The following is a 22377-nucleotide window of genomic DNA, read 5'->3' as shown; positions in this document are numbered from 1 at the left end:
ATGGCTGCCCCGGCCACGACATTGAAGAATGTGTGAATTTCAAGCTTGAGCTGGAACGCCTCGTGAATGAAGGTCATGTTTGGACCGTTGCGGGAGGACGAGGATAAGAGATGAAGATAAATAAGACAATGAAAACCTGTTTAGTATTGCTGGGTAGAAAAACATAAATATCCCTTTACTGCTTTCAATAAATAAAAGTATCCCTTTCCCTTTTATGTAAACGGAACCACGCCGAACTGATGTCCCATTGGGGATACGTGGGAAGCCTACTTATGGCCTAGTCAGGGTAGAAAAACTAAGATTCGGTTAGCATAGGAAAAACCTTTTATCTATATGCCTGAACTACGATTGGACCTAATTTCCTTTTGGTAGGATACGTAGACAGTCTATTTAAGACTCGGTCCTTTATAATAAAAACCTAAAATCCCCCTTAGTATAGGATGGGTAGAAGCAAATCAACCATACAAACTAGTTACCAAAAATCAGTATTCCCAAAAATACAAAAAGACCAAAATACCCTTAGAATGTGAATAAATCAAGAAGTTGAAACAAAATATATGATTCTATGTGCTGAAACTGTAAATAGCGTGATATTTTGTGTGTCGTGCTTGAACCTAACGCTAACTTGGGAACTTTTGCGTTGTTTTCTCTTATAGACAGGGGTCGATTCGCTGGCACCAGTTACTCGATCAAAAGCTGTCGCAGTGTCCTTAAACCCTCAAAAAGAAAACATTCCTGAAACTCCACCACCGAACATAAATGCTTTAGTAGATGGTACCCCAATAGCTAACATAGCCGGAATGCCTTTAGAAGAGGCTGTCGGTCTGCTGATGAGACAATTGGCTAAGGCCAGAGAAGAAGCGGACCGCCTGGGGACCGAGAAAGAAAATGCTACTATTCTGAGGCTAGGAGACCTGCACCCACTTTCCAAAATTTGGATTTACCAATTCCTGATCATTTCCCTCAAACCTAGACTGGGGCTACTTTTCAAACTCCACTATGCCGAAATACCACCCATGTGCGGAGTTCCTCCCAACAAACCCCAGATTTTCAAACACCAGCTCACGTGTTACACCTCGGAAATTTCCCCGTGAACGTACAACAAATAGACTAGCGAAGGATACGGGTATATGGTGTTTTAATGAGAAGGGAATGGCGTTTGACAACCCTAAGTAAGATTTCAAAGGCAATGGGAACAAGAGCTAGGTTATGCTCTACAATGACTAATTATAGGTTTTGAAGACTTGAAAGTTACAGATTTGCACTTTGGCCCAGTTGGTCGTAAAATGAAATACGGACCGTAAAGTAGTATACGGCCCGTAAACCACCATGTCGTATTTCAACTCACAAAACTTCAACTTTCTGCCAAATGTTTAAATGGTTAAATACGACTTGGAATACGGACCGTAAATTGAAATACGGCCCGTAAACTGCGATCGTAAATCACCATGATCCTCAGCATACCTTTCTGGTTTTAATATGCTTAAATGCGACCACGATATACGGCCCGTAAACTGGAATACGGACCGTAAACTGGGTTTACGACCACTGTGCACTTCGATTACTATTCATTCCGGATCAGATTTTAAGTCATTAAAAGGAGACCCAAGCTCATTAATTCATTTCATCTTCACGATATTTCTCTCTAGAAACCTCTAGAATGCTCTCTACTCTTCATCACAAGAAAACCAAAGGAAATCCATGATCAATAACACCAAATCCATGAAATGAAGTGTATGAAACATAGCTAAAGTTCATCTCTCTCAAGAAAACCCAAAGGAAGTGAAGTAGGGTTTTGATGCTAGAGGAGTAATTCCATCCAAGGCTTGCTCAACCATCATCTAAGGTGAGTTTCATGACTAAACCATGTTATTTAAGGTATTGGAAGGTTAAGATACTTGAATTGTAGAAATACATAGGAAATGGGTCATTCGTGGGTGAATAGAGTCATGGTTGAATAATAGTTGGGTTGAATTATGAATGTTGGAGTGTTGTGATTATGAATACGTTATAAATGAAATTTAGACCATGAAATAAGTAATATATATGAGGAAACGTGATAGTAAGCTATTACCATAAATATGGAGAAATGGAAGAGAAATGGTGGATTGTGGTCAATGTATACAAAAGACGATTGTTGATTTCAATATTGTGAATGTTGTTGTGAGCGTGTGGGAGTTGATATAGAATATGGGAAAGTAGTATAAAACAAGGAAGTGCTGCCCAATTTTCCCTAGAAATAGTAGCGCGTTCTTATAGTCGATTAACTAACGCAAATGCGAATTCTCTTTTGAAGGTAGAAACGTGATAACGAAGGAGAACAAGCGAACGATAGCTTAGTTAAACGTCAACGGTATGCGAGGCTAGTCCCTTCTTTCTAATGGCATGAATCTTCTAGCATGATTTTCCTTCCTCTTCATGAGTTCCTATATTCCGGAAAGCTAAAAGCCTATATCTATGAATGGTAATATAAGATAAGAGATATCATATGATGATCCTAAAATGGCATGATGTTATTTATTGCTCACACTCACCTTATACGTTAGTTCCTTCAAGGTGAGGCAGGATGTCGATAATTGCTCCATAATAAAATCGGGGGAAATCACGACCTTACGTCACCCCGATAAAGTAAAGTTGTTCATAAACCTTATGCATGTATTATGATGAGTATGTATGATGATGATATAACACCGCGCCTAGTTGGCCGGGAAGTCACCGCTAAGGCGGGCAGGTATACGATACACCATGGCCAAATGGCATGGGCAGACACCACTAGCGGGCGACATGAGATGATACCCCGGACGCGGGAGGCCTGGACGCAGGCTAATGTTATGATTATCACACCGATCCGATATGGACGGGCAGCTTATACATTATTACACCGTACCTATATGGGCGGGCAGCTTATATATTTATGCACACATAACCTGATGATGACTATGAGTAAGCCAGCATGCATTATTTCTTTTACACTTGATAGTCAGATACAGTTATTCCTTATTGATACTTCTTGTATATCATTGCCTTATTTCTTTGTTTATGCCTCTCATACTCAGTACAATGTTCGTACTGACGTCCGTTTTATTTGGACGCTGTGATCATGCCCACAGGCAGACAGGGAGGAGAGCTCGACCCATACCAGCAGTAGTTGTCAGCTGATTGAAAGCACTCCTTTGTTCAGAGGTGCTTATGATGATCCTTTTGTGTATATTCATGTATATGTATTTTTGGGCATGACGGGGTCTTGTCCCGTTCTTATGTGTAGCACTCCAGTAGAGGCTCGTAGATACGCAGTGTGGGTTAGATGGTCTCACGAGATGCTATTATATGTATATATTATTTTGATGGCCGAGAGGCAGATGTATATAAAAGTATTTATGTTTCCATATAAAATATAATTTTCCTACAATTTGAGTATAAAGTTGATAAAAGAGCATTAAATGAGTAAGATGAGTAGTAGAACGAGTGGTGCTCGGTGGCTAGCCCCGGGTACCCGTCATGGCCCCTAGCTGGGTCGTGACATCACACTACAAACATAAAAGCTTATCAAGCCGTTCGGGCAACAGGAGTTCCTGTGACCCATCTCGTACAACCAAATGTCACTTTTCAAGACCATGTCACCCATATTGACTCTTCGCCAGAATTGGAGATCTTTGAAGCAAGAATAGACAAAATAGAGAAGGATATGGGGAAGAAAATTGCTGAACTGGAACATGGCTCTAAAAAGAAAGAGGGGGCTAAAATACTCTGATTTGTGCATACATCCCGACCTAGGTCTACCATAAGGCTTCAAAATTCCCAAGTTTGATCACTTTAATGGGTTGGGCAATCCCAAGGCCCACTTGAGGGCTTGTTGCGACCAGTTGGCTGGAAATGGCGGAAACGAAGCTTTACTCATGAGGTTGTTTAGTCGAAGTCTGTCAGGAATGGCTATGGAATGGTTTATCTCTCAAGACATTAGCCGATGGAAAACATGGAAAGAAATGGCAAGTTCATTCATGGAAAGATTCCGCTTCAATGTGGAAATGTGCCTGATCGCTTCTCATTGGAGAAAATTCTTCAGAAATTGACTAAAACCTATCGAGAATATGCTAGTCACTGGAGAGATAAAGCAGCGCGTGTGCAACCACCCATGACTGAAGCTGAGTTGGTGGCCGCATTCATAGAGTACTAAGAAGTTGATTGCTTTGACAAGATGATAACTATGAAAGGGAGTTTCTTTGCAGATTTAGTTGCCGTTGGGGAAGATATCGAGGATGGCCTCAAGATCGAAAGAATTATTAGTGTACTAAACAGATCAAGTGCGTCTGGCACCATGGGTGGCAAAAAGAAAAGCGAAGACATAGCCTATGTTTCTAGAGCTACTAGCTCGAAAACCTAAGGAAAAGAGATGTCCCACAAAACTCTAGATAACTACCAATCACCTCCACCAACCAACGATATAACCACTTCACCCCAATATAGCCCAATGTCTGTGTGCTACGCACAACCTGGCTATCAAGCTCCACAACATAATTATCAAATACCCGCACCAAGAAACCTAGCTCCACGACCAAATTATCGAATGCCAGCACCCAATAACCAAAGCCCCACAAAACCAGACTTTCCAAAACCAGCCTCCGCCAGCAAACTATGAGGCACCCCAAAGGAAACCTATGAGAGCATTCACTCTTTTGCCAGAATCAAGGACAAGTTTATTTTCCAAGCTAAGAGATGCCGGGCAAATAAGCGCTGTCCCACCAAAACCTGCTAATCCCACGGATCGATGGTATAGACCAGATCTCACTTGCGCCTATCATTCTAACAAAGTTGGACATGCCACCAAATAATGCATAAACCTAAGGCACAAATTACAGGATATGATTGACAATCATGAGCTTATCCTAGAACCAACTCCTCCAAATTTGGACACAAATCTGCTCCCAAAGCATGGAGGAAACCAATTTCACATAATAGAAAGGGGTGATGAATGGAAGAGAGCCCATCGATAATTCGTCTAGATATGGAAGGGTTAGAGAGCACTGTCGCCTCGTTGTCTTTACAAGAGCAGGAAGAAGTGCTAGGCCCTTTGACAAAGAAGTATGAGATATCTGCCATAACCAAAAGAGGGCCTTTCATGCTCAAATATCCCTTAACAGTCGTTCGAACTGATAGCGAGCCATTCATACTCAAAACATTAGGATCAATTGAGAATGCACCCTTTGTAATCAAACCACCGCACCAAATGATGGTCAATAAAGAAAAAGAGATAGTTGCTGTGGTCCAGGGTATGACCAGATCAGGAAGTGTTATGCCCCAGAATAACCTGTGCTCGAAGTGCCACATTGCGAAAACCCTCAGAAAAGACCAATCACCGAAGGTGAAGCTGAAAACTTCTGGAGGCAAATGCCAGTCAAGGATTATTCGATTGTCGAGCACCTGCATAAGACTCCTGCTAGGATAACAGTAATGTCATTACTACTCAAGTTTCGTCTCAACATCGCTTAGCCTTGATAAAATCTTTGGATGAAGTCCAAGTGCTCGCCGGCACTACAAGTGAAACATTGACTGAGATCGTGGGGTATGTTGTACGAGCGCATAGGCTGTCATTTTCTGATGATGAATTACTAAGAGAGGGTAAGGCTCACAATAAGTCTTTGCACATAACAGTCAAGTGCCGTGACAAGATTATTCCTCAAGTGCTAATTGATAGAGGAGCTAGGTTGAATATATTCCCTATGACGACTCTGAAACAACTTGGGTATGATATTGGCAAGATTCGCCAGAGTCAAACCAACGTAAAAGCTTATGATGGTGCGACCAGCGACCCAATTGGAGAAATAGATCTACACAGACAAAGGGCCCCGCGGAGTTCGCAGTGGAGTTCATCATCATGGATATCAAAACAAGATACAACCTATTATTGGGCCGACCATAGTTGCACGCCGCCGGGGTTGTAGCATCTTCGTTAAACCAGTCTCTCAAATTCATAAGGGATGACCAAGAAGTCGTGATTCACGGCAAAGGAAGTGTCTACAATTATCCAGATAACTCTGTGCCAGTCAAAGAGAAGTAGCCAGTGGGCGCTAATTTCACACTGTTGAGCTAGCCATGGTAGATCATAAAGGAGATAATAAAGATACCCATATGCTACTGGTCTACAAAATGGTCGCTACAACTATGATAAGGAGTGGTTTTGAGCCCGGGAAAGGTTTAGGAAAGAACTTACAAGGAATCAGAGAACCAGTGAGTATCAAACATGGGAAGCACCGATTTGGGGTCAGATACAAGCCATGTCAGGCAGAAGAAGAAGAAGCAGAATATGGGCCGAGAGGTCCCGTTGAAATGAGAAAACCATTCCCTCATCTCTACCAGTCCTTCGCAGCATACCCATGGGGTCACAACAACGAGGATCTAGAAGAGGGTTTAAGGACGTTATTTTGGGAGGAAGAATGCGCAGCCATTATCGAAGAATGCTTTGAAGCATTAGAGATTCGCCATGCTGAACTAGGAGAGACAACAAGCGGATGGAATTCTACCCCGTTGTTCACTCTGCGGTAGAAAGAATGCTCGTTTTCAGAAAAACACTGTGAAAGTCGGCTTTGAGGCCTGGCTTATCACCCTTTCATGTTTTATTTGCATATTGTTTAATAACGGAAATGGCTCAATGTTCCATTCTGATTCAGGACCACAGTTTTTATCACTCTTTCAAATTTCAATGAAAATGCCTCAAAGTTCATAATAAAGACAAAATCATTTTACTATACCCATATAAATACACACACACACACACACACACACACACATATATATATATATATATATATATATATATATATATATATATATATATATATATATATATGTTTTTGCATGATTAATAACCAGTTTAAAATTGCTTTTGCATGATTAATAACCGTGTTATTTTATTTTACAGTAATAATACAGAGGCCACAAATAATGTCATGACATGTTATGAAACAAGTAAAAATGACGATGAACAAAATAATGATTAAGAAGAAGAGATAACTGAACCAGAAGGGTTGATAGATGTCGAAGAAGAATATGAGAGCAGACCAACGCCAAACCTAGAGAAAACAGAGGCAGTTAATCTAGGAAGCGAGGAGTTGGTTCAGGAAACTAAAATAAGTGTGTACTTGACAGAAGCTGAGAAAGAAGGGTATCGGATCCTGTTAAAAGAGTATGAAGATGTCGTTGCTTGGTCATACACCGATATACTGAGTTTGAGTAAGAATATCGTCGCCCATAGGTTACCGATCCTTGAAGGATTTTCCCCGGTATAATAGAAAATCAGGAAGCCTATGTCCTATGTTAGCATCCGGATTAAAGAAGAAGTAGAAAATCAGATTCAGTCGGGGGTTGTTGAGGTGACACCATACCCGATATGGTTGGCAAACATAGTCCTGGTACAAAAGAAAGATGGGAAAATAAAGATTTGTGTGGACAACCGTGATCTCAACCGCGCTAGTCCAAAGGATAATTCCCACTCCCAAATATTCACATACTTATTGATAAATGCGCCAAGCATGAGGTGCAATCATTTGTGGATTGATACGTAGGCTATCATCAGATATTGATGGATGAAGAAGATGCTCAAAGACGGTATTCATCACACCATGAATAGTGTATAATTACCGGGTAATGCCTTTTGGACTCAAGAATGCCGGCGCTACATACATGAGGGAGATGACCGCCGTCTTTTATAATATTATGCATGAAGAGATTGAGGTGTATGTGGATGACGTCGTCATCAAATCCCGGGTTGGTAAGGAACACCTCAAACATTTAATAAGATTCTTTGACAGACTTCGAAAGTACGATTTGAAGTTGAATTGTTACACTTTGGAAAATTCTCCGTACATGTATAGTGAATAGGTTGACGAAGGACATAATGTATGCGGTGTCTCGAGAAGTAAGAAATAGCAATTGATGACCCTAAACGAGATTTTAAAACCGTCCGAGATAAGAAAAGGAAGTTGTTATGAAAAGCGAGACGTATGTTGTATATCAGATAAGAATAATGAGTGATGATTATGTGATGGCGTGATGAGGTCTTAGAGACAAGTAATAACACCTTTTATATTGGTATTTAAGTGTTAAACAAGTGCCAAGAAGGTTCCATAAGGATCGGAGATCAAACGAGACAACGAGAACGAAAACGAAATCACTGGGCATTATATGGCCCAACCTACGGACCGTATAAATTGTACCAGCCGTATGTTGGACCGTATAATTGGCCAAAGAGAGGACTAGCCACTGGACCAAATATACGGCCACACATACGGTCCGTATATGTTATGTCCCGTGTTTTCGTATAATTGGAAATCGAGAAAATAATTACGACTTGTGTGTTATAAGGACATAATTTGATTTTAGTGAATATGACTATGTTGGTTATGGAATTATTAATGTTAAGACCTCGGGGAAGGCCGAGAATAAATTTGGAATTTCGGAAATTAGTTTCGGGAATTACAGAACGGGGCATTTTATGAATTGGGCCAAGGAAAAATGCAACACAAAATTGAGGCCCAAGGAATGGAAGTGGCCGGGCATGTGCAAGGCCCAAGCCTCTTCCTTAGTGATCATGTGCTATGCACATGATCAACTATGTGGATATATATCAACAACACTTGATAATTACCAAGGAAATAGAACAAAAATTGAAGAACACCACCAAATAGAGCTCTCGGCCGTGAGCTAGAAAAGAAGAGAGAAAATTTTTTCCAAGCTTGTTGTTGATCCAAAAATCTGAATTTCTACATAATTGGGAAGTACTCAAGGCCCTCTTCAACGGGGTATAATTAGTTTGGCACAAGAACTACGTTTGCGACAAGTCGGGGTTTCAAGAAAAGGTAAGAATTTTGCCCCTTTAATGTTATAGAATTGATGTGAATATGTTAAGGATTGAGACTAGACGAGAATCCCGTAACTTGGATGTAAATAGAAAGCCGTGTGTGTGTGTGCGTAGTGTGTATTGGCCGTGAGCCATAGGGAGGAAAAATGATGTGAATTGATTTTGTTTAAGTTGGTATAATGCGTTGTTGTGACCCTTACGTCGTAAATGATTGATTGATGAATGAAATTGGCGTTGGAAAATGATTTTGGATATTATCAGAAAGCGTATACCTTCGGTATCATTATGTATATCATTGTATATTTAGGGTGCTAGAGACTTTAGATATGAACTTATAATGATGTTAATGAATTCGGAATGAAACGACGTGAGTTAGAATGTTCGTCGTGAATTTTTGATTGTTTTGAAGAATTATGGAAAATAATGGATTTTGGTGCAATTTCGGGTATGGCTTGGATTGTAGTTAGGTTGTGATTGTATAAGTTTGAATGTGGAAATGAATACAATTATGTAGATGTAGAATTGGAGTTTTGAAAGTTTGAATGGAAGTTGCCAACTTAGGTAATAAAGTAGATCTTTGAAGCTAGAATGGTTTGATTGTTGCTTGTGTTGTTTGTTGATGTGTGGGCTGTTGTTGTTGTTGTATTTTGAGCCGAGCTAAGTCTCGGGGATGTTAGATTTGTAGGGGAAGTGCTGCCGAAATTTTGGTAGGCAAAAATTGAAGTTAAAGGCATTTTTAAGCCTAAGAATCTCAATTGGTAACTTTGACCATTTGCAGATTTTTGACGAAACGGGACTGGACTTTCGGGAGAGCTTACGACATCTGTGAGGTATGTAAAGCTTCCCACTCCTTCATTTGGCATATCCTAGTATGTTAGTCGAATATGAGACCTTCCGGAGCATTTCTGTTCCTCGAAACCCGATCCACAGAAAAGTTACTATTAATTCAATTCAATTGAAGCCTAAGGGCTCTATTTTGGCTAGAATGCCGCCATTCGTCCGAAACCTATCGAAATGTGGTCGGGTAACTTAGAAATGATTATGTATGACCCTTTGGCCTATAAATGTTCGGAAAATATGTTCGCCACCTCAATTTGGCTCGAGGTGGGCCCGCTACCCCGAAACGCCCTAATTGTCTTATTGGGCTATCTTTGTGAATAAAGTTTGACATGCTACTTTCGAGTTTGGAACTTCCTCCTACGAGATATGTTTTGAATATTACGATGCGCTAAGTTACGTTTTGAGCTATACGTACTATTTTGGAAACGTTTTGTGAAATGAAACCTTATATCGACTAAGTATTCGATTACTTTGTATTATGAAATGACTTACGGGATTACTCTGTTTTGAGAGGCTATTTTGAAGTATGATTTGCATTTGTTTGCTCACGACTCCGCTCGTGCCTTATTATGACTTCGTTCACCGGTTCCCGGGCCGGATTTTGATTCGTGCGCCTTATGATAATTCAGCCGTATGCTGTGTTACGGTTCCTGAGGCTTCGCCATAGGGCCGGGTTCCGTTTGGAGTTATGCTGTGATATGGCTCGTGATGCGATACTCTCACCTATGATTATGCTTGTGTTCGGGGATGTACGGAGATTTGAAACCTTCTGGTGTTATGCTGTGTGTGGCGCCAGTGTCGGAGTGGCGACCACGTTCCTAAGCGTTTGCATGATTTCATTTGCATTATGTATACGTATATGATTTCGATATAGATTTTGACCTACCCATTTGTACTCCCCTTTGACATTTGATTTGCTATCGGTTTTGATCCATATTTCTGTACTCCGTGCTTTACATACTCAGTACATATTTCGTACTGACCCCCTTTCTTCGGGGGCTGCGTTTTTTGCCCGCAGGTGCAGATATCGTTGATCCTCCGCAGTAGGCTTCACTTCTTGCTATTCCGGAGTACTCCTACTTGATCCGGAGTCCACTTTTGGTACATACTCTTTTTGCTTTGTATATATTCGGTATATTTGACTATGTGGGTACGGCGGGGCTCGTCTCGCCATATGTCTTTGTTTTGAGTTCGTAGAGGCCTGTAGTCATATATGTGGGGCGAGGGTCCTATGTATGTCTGTCTGATTTTGTTTTCTGGTCTTAAAGAGGTCCGTTTGTTATGATGGCCCCAAATGGCCCTTATGCTTATGTTTGCACTTTTGGCCGGCGATGTCTACTCCGCCGCTTCGTTTGTATTTGATATGATATTTTGATTTGGCACGACCGCTTAAGACATATTTTGATATAAATTATGTTCGATATGATTTCGAAAAATTATGAAATAAGTTTGGATTTGAAAATGAATGTGCGATTCGGTCTGGGTACCCAGGTAGGGTGCCAGTCGCGGCCCACGGGCTGGGTCGTGACAAAAGTGGTATCAGAGCGGTTTGTCCTCGGAATGTCTACAGGCCGTGTCTCGTAGAGTCTTGTTTATGGATGTGTTGTGCACCACATCCATAAACGGGAAGCTACAGGGCATTTAGGATGTTACTTTCTTTGGAATCTTAGATCGTGCGATAGAGCTGTGCTATTAGGATGATTTTGATCTGACTCGCCTTTGTGTTTGCAGTGATGCCTCCGAAGAAGGCAACGGCGGCCCAGAAGGGCAAGGCAAGGATTGGAGAGACTAGTCAGGCACAGCGAGCTACCCGGGCTCATGTTTATGATTTGCCTGAGGATGTGCCTCATTCTGAGGGGTCTGCTACACCCCCACTAGTACAGCCTGGAGCAGGACCTTCAGCAGCTCCAGAGGTCCGTGTACCCGCACCCGAGACTCCAGCTCCTCAGCCAGGGGCGGAGGATAGGACCTTGAGAGAGGCTGTACAGTTGTTGACTACCTTGGTGGCAGGGCAGGCTCGCAGACGCGGGTGGAGGGATGATGATGACGATGACAGGCGGGATAGCCTGAGAGTTCGGGAGTTTCTGTTATGTGGCCCTCCAGAGTTCTTCGGGTCTAAGCCCGATGAGGACCCCCATGACTTTATTCGGGGGATGCGACGCTCACTGGACTTGGTCAGGGCTTCAGAGACCGAGTCAGTTGAGCTGGATTCGCACCGGCTTTGAGATGTGGCTACCCACTGGTACGAGACTTGGGAGCTGTCTAGGGGAGAGGGTGCCCCTCCAGCCACTTGGGATCAGTTTGTGGCAGCATTCACCCGCCATTTTTTGCCTCCAGAGTTACGGCGGGCACGGGCTGATCGATTCTTACGTCTGCAGCAGAGGGGTCGGAGTGTTCACGAGTATAACCTTGAGTTTGATTCTCTGGCCCGATATGCACCGGCCGTGGTAGCAGATATGTCCGATCGGATGCACAGATATGTTATGGGATTGGACCGGTATTTGGTTGATAGCTGTATGGCAGTGTCATTGCAGGCAGACATGGACATTGCCCGACTTCAGGCCTACGCAATGGGTATGGAGGACCGTCGCAGGTCTGATCCTGCTGGCAGAGATCGAGATAGGAGGCCGCCCAAGAGGGCTAGGTCCGCAGGTTATTCTGGAGATTCTCGAGGCGGACAGCCTCAGCGGCAGCAGTCAGATAGGCATTTTCCTTCGTCCGGCCGGAGTACTCAGTCAGGCAGCCGGAGATTCGATAGTACAGGACCGTCTGGGGCCGATCAGAGCTCCAGAGTGGCAGGTTCGCAGGTATCCAGGGGCCCCAGCCAGGCCAGACCACCCAGGCCCCGTTGTCCTCATTGCGGGAAGTCTCATCCCGGGGAGTGTTACCGAGCGACTGGAGCTTGCTTTTCGTGTGGTGGTCAGGGCCACTTTATGAGAGACTGTCCATTGGCTAGCGGTTCTGGTAGTGCTGCTCAGCAGACAGGGTCATCCGCCGGTTCTTCTTCTGCTCCATCAGTTGCACGCCCTGGAAGGCGAGGTATTTCAGCACCGGCAGGACGCGGTCGAGGCCGCGGTGGCGCTTCAGGTTCTAGCGGTCCCTCGAACCGCATATATGCTTTGGCCAGCCGCCAGGATCAGGAGGCTTCGCGAAACGTCGTCACATGTACATTGCTGGTTTTCTCCAGATCGGTATATGCATTGATTGACCCTGGCTCTACTTTATCATATATCTCCCCGCTTGTTGCTAGTAAAATTGGGATAGTGTCTGAGCCTATAGAGCCGTTTGAGGTAGCTACGCCAGTTGGGGATTTTGTTATAGCAAGACAGATCTATAGAGATTTTTCAGTGACCATTTATGATCGTAGCACTAAGGCTGATCTGATAGAGTTAGATATGCTTGAGTTTGACGTCATTATGGGCATGGACTGGTTGTCTTCCTGTTATGTTAATGTCGACTGCCAGAAAAAGGTAGTCCGTTTTTAGTTTCCAGGGGAACCAGTCATAGAGTGGTTCGGATCTACAGCATCGCCGAGGGGTAAGTTTATTTCATACCTCAAGGCTAAGAAGATGATCCAGAAGGGGTATATCTATCATTTGGTTCGTGTGCACGATACTGCCGCGGAGGTACCTACCCTTCAGTCCGTTCCGGTCGTCAGTGAGTTTCCAGATGTTTTTCCTGACGAGCTTCCTGGCCTTCCGCCTGAGCGGGAGATTGATTTTACTATTGAGTTGATGCCGGATACGCAGCCTATATCTATTCCTCCGTACAGGATGGCACCTGCTGAGTTGAAGGAGTTGAAGGAGCAGCTGAAAGATTTGCTGGATAAGGGTTTTATCAGGCCCAGTACGTCACCCTGGGGAGCGCCGGTATTGTTTGTCAGAAAGAAGGATGGGTCGTTGCGGATGTGTATTGACTACCGGCAGCTGAATAAGGTGACTATTAAGAATAAATATCCCCTCCCCTGGATTGATGATTTGTTTGACCAGCTGCAGGGTGCTAGACATTTTTCAAAGATAGATCTGCGTTCTGGTTATCATCAGGTGCGAGTACGGGAGTCAGATATCCTGAAGACTGCTTTCAGGACCCGGTACGGGCATTATGAGTTCAGAGTTATGTCTTTCGGGCTGACTAATGCTCCAGCAGTATTTATGGATCTGATGAACCGTGTATTTCGGCCTTTTCTGGATATGTTTGTTATTGTGTTTATTGATGATATCTTGATTTACTCGCGATCAACCGAGGAGCATTCAGATCATTTGAGGACGGTACTTGGCATTCTCCGTCAGCAGAAGTTATATGCTAAATTCTCTAAATGTGAGTTCTGGTTGACTTCTGTGGCATTCTTGGGCCATATTGTCGGCGCAGATGGTATTCGGGTCGACACACAGAAGATTGAGGCTGTGCAGAATTGGCCCAGGCCTACTACACCGACAGAGGTGCGCAATTTTCTTGGATTGGCTAGGTATTATCGCAGGTTTGTGGAGGATTTTTCTTCTATTGCAGCACCACTGACGAGGCTTACCCAGAAAGCAGCAAAATTCCAGTGGTCGGATCCCTGCGAGCGCAGCTTTCAGATGCTGAAGGAGAGATTGATTACAGCACCAGTTTTGGCTCTTCTAGAGGGATCTGACGGGTATGTCGTCTATTGTGACGCCTCTGGTATTGGGATAGGATGTGTATTGATGCAGTACGGTCGAGTCATAGCCTATACTTCCCGGCAGCTCAGACCGCACGAGAAGAACTATCCCACTCATGATCTTGAGTTGGCCGCGGTGATTCATGCTTTGAAGATTTGGCGGCATTATTTATATGGGGTCCATGTTGATATCTATACGGACCATAACAGTCTCCAGTATATTTTTAGGCAGAAGGAACTAAATTTGCGGCAGCGGAGATGGCTTGAGCTTCTAAAGGACTACGACGTTGATATTCTGTACCATCCGGGGAAAGCCAATGTGGTAGCTGACGCGCTTAGCCGCAAGTCCGTGGGCAGTCTGGCTGATGTTCCATCTGATAAGAGAGATTTGGTTCGTGATATTCATCAGCTGGCCAGCCTCGGAGTCCGTTTGGTGGATTCTGGAGATTCTGGGATTTCTGTTCGTCCAGTTGCTGAGTCATCTATTATTCAGGAGGTAAAGCAGCGCCAGTTTGAGGATCCTCTTTTGATTCAGTACAGAGATGTGGCCCTTAATAAATCAAAGACTCAGTTTGAGATCTCGCCTGACGGAGTATTATTATATGACGGCAGATTCTGTGTACCGGACGTTGCGGGCTTACGGCGACAGATTATGGGCGAGGCCCATAATGCACGGTATTCTGTTCATCTTGGTTCCACTAAAATGTATCGGGACCTCAGGTGTTTGTATTGGTGGGACGGCATGAAGAAAGATATTGCTGAGTTTGTTAGTCAGTGCCCGAACTGCCAGCAACTTAAGATCGAGCATCAGAAGCCCGGTGGATTATTACAGGAGATGGAAATTCCAGCCTGGAAATGGGAGATGATTAATATGGATTTCGTTGTTGGATTACCGCGCACTCCACGCAGGTACGACTCTATCTGAGTTGTTGTTGACAGGCTGACGAAATCAGCCCATTTCCTTCCGGTTCGGACTACTTATTCGGCTGAGGACTATGCCAGATTGTATATCAGAGAGATAGTCAGACTTCACGGAGTCCCTATATCTATTATTACTGACCGATGTACCCAGTTTACAGCAAATTTCTGGAGGTCATTTCAGGAGGGATTAGGGACTCAGGTGAGTCTCAGTACAACTTTTCACCCTCAGTCCGACGGGCAGGCCGAGCGCACTATTCAGACGCTCGAGGATATGTTGCGGGCCTGCGTTATTGATTTTAGGGGCAGCTGGGATGATCATTTGCCGCTTATAGAGTTTGCTTACAATAACAGTTATCACTCCAGCATTCAGATGGCACCGTATGAAGCCCTGTATGGCAGGAAATGCAGATCTCCTATTGGTTTGTTTGACGTGGGCGAGACTAAGCTGATTGGGCCAGATGTGATCCAGGAAGCCGTAGATAAAGTAAAGCTTATTCGAGAACGGTTATTGGCTGCTCTGAGTCGACAGAAAGCTTATGCAGATAGACGACGTCGACCGTTAGAGTTCCAGATTGGCGACTGGGTATTCCTGAAGGTGTCGCCCATGAAGGGTGTCATGAGATTCGGTAGAAATGGTAAGTTGAGCCCCCGGTACATTGGGCCGTATCAGATCGTTCGAAAGATAGGCGAGGTCGCCTATGAGCTAGACTTACCATCCGACTTGGAGGCCGTACACCCGATGTTTCATGTGTCTATGTTGCGGAAATGTATTGGTGATCCTTCCAGGATATTCCCAGTAGATGATCTTCAGGTGACAGAGCAGTTGTCTTATGACGAGCAGCCTGTATCTATTCTGGATCGTCAGGTGAGGAGGTTGCGCACTAAGGAGGTGCCTTCTGTCAAAGTCCTGTGGCGCAATAATAACCGAGAAGAGATGACTTGGGAGGCGGAGGATGAGATGAAGAAGAGATACCCCCATTTATTCCCTACGCCTCTTGTAATCTAGACTTTTGTATTTGTTGTACCAGTGAACGGATGGACCATGTGTGCTATATATAAAATGGTTTTCCCGTTAGGTTTGTGAGCCTTCATAAGATTTATTTAACATTCCGGGACGAATGTTCTTAAGGGGGGGAGAATGTTATGTCCCGTGTTTTCGTATAATTGGAAATCGAGAAAATAATTACGACTTGTGTGTTATAAGGACATAATTTGATTTTAGTGAATATGACTATGTTGGTTATGGAATTATTAATGTTAAGACCTCGGGGAAGGCCGAGAATAAATTTGGAATTTCGGAAATTAGTTTCGGGAATTACAGAACGGGGCATTTTATGAATTGGGCCAAGGAAAAATGCAACACAAAATTGAGGCCCAAGCAATGGAAGTGGCCGGCCATGTGCAAGGCCCAAGCCTCTTCCTTAGTGATCATGTGCTATGCACATGATCAACTATGTGGATATATATCAACAACACTTGATAATTATCAAGGAAATAGAACAAAAATTGAAGAACACCACCAAATAGAGCTCTCGGCCGTGAGCTAGAAAAGAAGAGAGAAAAATTTTTCCAAGCTTGTTGTTGATCCAAAAATCTGAATTTCTACATAATTGGGAAGTACTCAAGGCCCTCTTCAACGGGGTATAATTAGTTTGGCACAAGAACTACGTTTGCGACAAGTCGGGGTTTCAAGAAAAGGTAAGAATTTTGCCCCTTTAATGTTATAGAATTGATGTGAATATGTTAAGGATTGAGACTAGACGAGAATCCCGTAACTTGGATGTAAATAGAAAGCCGTGGGTGTGTGTGTGTAGTGTGTATTGGCCGTGAGCCATAGGGAGGAAAAATGATGTGAATTGATTTTGTTTAAGTTGGTATAATGCGTTGTTGTGACCCTTACGTCGTAAATGATTGATTGATGAATGAAATTGGCGTTGGAAAATGATTTTGGATATTATCGGAAAGCGTATACCTTCGGTATCATTATGTATATCATTGTATATTTAGGGTGCTAGAGACTTTAGATATGAACTTATAATGATGTTAATGAATTCGGAATGAAACGACGTGAGTTAGAATGTTTGTCGTGAATTTTTGATTGTTTTGAAGAATTATGGAAAATAATGGATTTTGGTGCAATTTCGGGTATGGCTTGGATTGTAGTTAGGTTGTGATTGTATAAGTTTGAATGTGGAAATGAATACAATTATGTAGATGTAGAATTGGAGTTTTGAAAGTTTGAATGGAAGTTGCCAACTTAGGTAATAAAGTAGATCTTTGAAGCTAGAATGGTTTGATTGTTGCTTGTGTTGTTTGTTGATGTGTGGGCTGTTGTTGTTGTTGTATTTTGAGCCGAGCTAAGTCTCGGGGATGTTAGATTTGTAGGGGAAGTGCTGCCGAAATTTCGGTAGGCAAAAATTGAAGTTAAAGGCATTTTTAAGCCTAAGAATCTCAATTGGTAACTTTGACCATTTGCAGATTTTTGACGAAACGGGACTGGACTTTCGGGAGAGCTTACGACATCTGTGAGGTATGTAAAGCTTCCCACTCCTTCATTTGGCATATCCTAGTATGTTAGTCGAATATGAGACCTTCCGGAGCATTTCTGTTCCTCGAAACCCGATCCACAGAAAAGTTACTATTAATTCAATTCAATTGAAGCCTAAGGGCTCTATTTTGGCTAGAATGCCGCCATTCGTCCGAAACCTATCGAAATGTGGTCGGGTAACTTAGAAATGATTATGTATGACCCTTTGGCCTATAAATGTTCGGAAAATATGTTCGCCACCTCAATTTGGCTCGAGGTGGGCCCGCTACCCCGAAACGCCCTAATTGTCTTATTGGGCTATCTTTGTGAATAAAGTTTGACATGCTACTTTCGAGTTTGGAACTTCCTCCTACGGGATATGTTTTGAATATTACGATGCGCTAAGTTACGTTTTGAGCTATACGTACTATTTTGGAAACGTTTTGTGAAATGAAACCTTATATCGACTAAGTATTCGATTACTTTGTATTATGAAATGACTTACGGGATTACTCTGTTTTGAGAGGCTATTTTGAAGTATGATTTGCATTTGTTTGCTCACGACTCCGCTCGTGCCTTATTATGTCTTCGTTCACCGGTTCCCGGGCCGGATTTTGATTCGTGCGCCTTATGATAATTCGGCCGTATGCTGTGTTACGGTTCCCGAGGCTTCGCCATAGGGCCGGGTTCCGTTTGGAATTATGCTGTGATATGGCTCGTGATGCGATATGCTCACCTATGATTATGCTTGTGTTCGGGGATGTACGGAGATTTGAAACCTTCTGGTGTTATGCTGTGTGTGGCGCCAGCGTCGGAGTGGCGACCACGTTCCTAAGCGTTTGCATGATTTCATTTGCATTATGTATACGTATATGATTTCGATATAGATTTTGACCTACCCATTTGTACTCCCCTTTGACATTTGATTTTCTATCGGTTTTGATCCATATTTCTGTACTCCGTGCTATACATACTCAATACATATTTCGTACTGACCCCCTTTCTTCGGGGGCTGCGTTTTATGCCCGCAGGTGCAGATATCGGTGATCCTCCGCAGTAGGCTTCACTTCTTGCTATTCCGGAGTACTCCTACTTGATCCGGAGTCCACTTTTGGTACAAACTCTTTTTGCTTTGTATATATTCGGTATATTTGACTATGTGGGTACGGCGGGGCCCTGTCTCGCCATATGTCTTTGTTTTGAGTTCGTAGAGGCCTGTAGTCATATATGTGGGGCGAGGGTCCTATGTATGTCTGTCTGATTTTGTTTTCTGGTCTTAAAGCGGTCCGTTTGTTATGATGGCCCCAAATGGCCCTTATGCTTATGTTTGCACTTTTGGCCGGCGATGTCTACTCCGCCGCTTCGTTTGTATTTGATATGATATTTTGATTTGGCACGACCGCTTAAGACATATTTTGATATAAATTATGTTCGATATGATTTCGAAAAATTATGAAATAAGTTTGGATTTGAAAATGAATGTGCGATTCGGTCTGGGTACCCAGGTAGGGTGCCAGTCGCGGCCCACGGGGCTGGGTCGTGACAGTATAAATAGTACGGACCGTATGTTGGTCCGTATAATGATGGTCGGCCAGCTTTTAAGTTTAAGTATAAGGGACCCTTTCATTTCATTTTTCATTTCACTTCCACCCTCTCTCTCAAGAACACTCTAGAATATTCTCTAAACACTTCAACCACAAGAATACCAAGGAAATCCAGGATCATCAACACCAAATTTATGAAACAAAGTGTATGAAACCTAATTGGAAGTCAAATCCTTCAAGAAATTCCAAAAGAGGTGAAGAAGGGTTTTGGTGCTAAAGGAGCAATTCCACTCTAGGCTCGTTCCACCATCATCTAAGGTATGTTTCATGACTATAACATGTTGTTCAAGGTATTGGAAGGCTTAGATACTTGAAATATAGAATAACATAGAAAATGGGCCATTACTGAGTGAATAGTGTCACAATGGAATGATAGTTGAATGGAATCATGAACGTTGATATGTTGTGATTATGAATACGTTATAAATGACGTATAGACCACGGAATAGGTGTGAAGTATGCGGAATTATGATGATGAGCTAAAACCACTAAATATGGAGAAATTGGAGAAAAATGATGGATTTTGCTAAGAGTAGATAAATGAGGAATGTTGATACTATATTGTGAGTGTTGTTGTAAATGTTTAGGAGTTGAAATAGAACATGGGAAAAGTAGTAGAAACAAAAGAAATGCTGCCCAATTTTCTCTAGAAATGACGAAGCGTTCTTTTGGGTAATTGACTAACTATAATGCGTATTCTATCATGAAGGTAGCAACGTGATATTGAAGGAGAACATGTGAATGATCGCTTAACTAAGAGACAAAGGTATGTGAGGCTAATCCTTTTCTTTCTATGGCATGAATCCCATGATATGATTCTTCTCCATTTCCATGATTCTCCTATATTCTGGAAAGCCAAGAGCCTAAGATCATGAATAGCTATATGAGTCAAGAGATATGATATGACGTTCTTATACAGTAAATGATGTCGTTCCTTGTATACACTCACCTTATATACTGATCCCTTCAAGGTGAGGTAGAATGTTCATATATGTTCATAATGGAATCGAGGGTTCACGACCTTACCTCACCTCGATAAAATACAGTTGCTCTAGAGTCCTTATGCATGTACGATGATAAGCATATTATTATAAGTATTTTATAATGAGCATGTTATAATCACATCACACCGGGCCTAGTTGGCCGGGCAGTCACCGCGAAAGCGGGCAGCTATACGATACACCATGGCCAGCTGGCATGGGCAGACACCACTAGTGGGCGGCATGAGATGGTACCCCGGACGCGGGAGGCTTGGACGCGGGCAAATGTTACTGATTATCACACCGCACCTATATGGTCGGGCAGTTTATATATATATATATATATATATATATATATATATATATATGATATGCATACATGAGATGATGATAAGCATAAAAGTAAGTCAGCATGCATTTCTTTTCATATGATTCCCAGTCAGGTACAGTTGCTCCATACTTGTTGCCTCCTTTAGTTCTTGATGTGTTGTTATTGTTCATGCCTCTCATGCTCAGTGCAACATTCGTACTGACATCCGTTTTCTTTGGACGCTGTGTTCATGCCCACAGGTAGATAGGGAGGCGAGCTCGATCCGGATTCTTAGGAGCTGTCAGCTGATTGAAAGCACTCCATTGTTCGGAGGTGCTTATGATTATTCTTTTGGTACATATGTATATTTTGGGCATGACGGAGTCTTGTTCCGTCTACATGTATAGTATGTCAGTAGAGGCTCGTAGGTGCGTAGTGTGGGTTAGATGGTCTCACAAATCTACTACAGCATGCATGTATATATTATATATATATATATATATATATATATATATATAGACTAATTGTGTTTTCCCACCGAAAAATGATTTTCATGCAAATATGAATTTGTGAATGATAAAGAAGCGTAAATGACTATGACAAGTGAGGAAATGAGGGGTGCTCGGTGGTAACCCTCGGGTACCCGTCGCGGCCCCTAGCTGGGTCGTGACATGAATCCTGCAAAATGTGCATTTGGAGTGCCTGCCAAAAAATTGCTAAGGTTCGTAGTTACTCATCTTGGTATCAAATTAGATCCCACCAAGATCAAAGCAATCCAAGAGCTACCGCCGCCGAGAACAAAGAAAGAGGTCATGAGTTTCTTAGGAAGGTTGAATTACATTAGACGCTTCATCGCCCAATCCACAGTAATTATAGAGACAATCCTCAAGCTCCTCAAGAAGGATTCTCCAACTAAATGGATAGAGGACTATCAAAAAGCCTTTGACACAATAAAAAAATACTTGTCAAATCCACCCGTTTTAGTCCCACCAAGGCCGGGAAGTCCTTTGTTACTATACATGTCGGTATCAGAAAATGCTTTTGGGTGCATGTTGGCACAAAATGAAGAAACAGGCAAGAAGGAGAGAGTTATCTATTACATCAGTAAGAAGTTCACACCCTATGAATCCAGGTATTCCGAGGTGGAAAAGACGCGTTGTGCTCTGACTTGGGTGTCTTAGAAGTTGAGACATTATATGGCTACATACACAACTCATCTGATCTCAAGAATGGCTCAATTAAGGTACATCTTTCGCCAACCTATGCCCATAGGGAAGTTCACTAAATGGAAAACTGTATTAAGTGAGTTCAACATTCAGTACGTCGCACAGAAGGCAGTTAAAGAGCATGCATTAGCCGATCTACTGGCAGGAATCCTGGTAGATGACAATCCCGCACCTTTATGGACTTACTTCACGGATAAGGAAGTAATGGCAATTGAAGGCGAAGGAAATGAAGAAGAGTCAAGATGGAAATTATATTTTGATGGAGCAGTCAACTTTAAAGGATCAGGAATCGGAGCCGTCTTGGTTTCAAACTAGGGCTAATATTATCCAGTAGCAGCCAAGCTAAGCTTCAATTGCACCAACAACATGGCTGAATACGAGGCATGTGTCTTGGGTCTACATTTAGCACTCGACATGGATGTAAAAGAACTTTAGGTAATCGGTGACTCGGATTTGCTAATTCATCATGTTCTAGG

The sequence above is a fragment of the Lycium barbarum genome, chromosome 7 (assembly GCF_019175385.1).
Source record: "Lycium barbarum isolate Lr01 chromosome 7, ASM1917538v2, whole genome shotgun sequence".
Taxonomy (NCBI): domain Eukaryota; kingdom Viridiplantae; phylum Streptophyta; class Magnoliopsida; order Solanales; family Solanaceae; genus Lycium; species Lycium barbarum.
The sequence above is the reverse complement of the archived record's forward strand: the minus strand, read 5'-3'. Positions refer to the sequence as shown.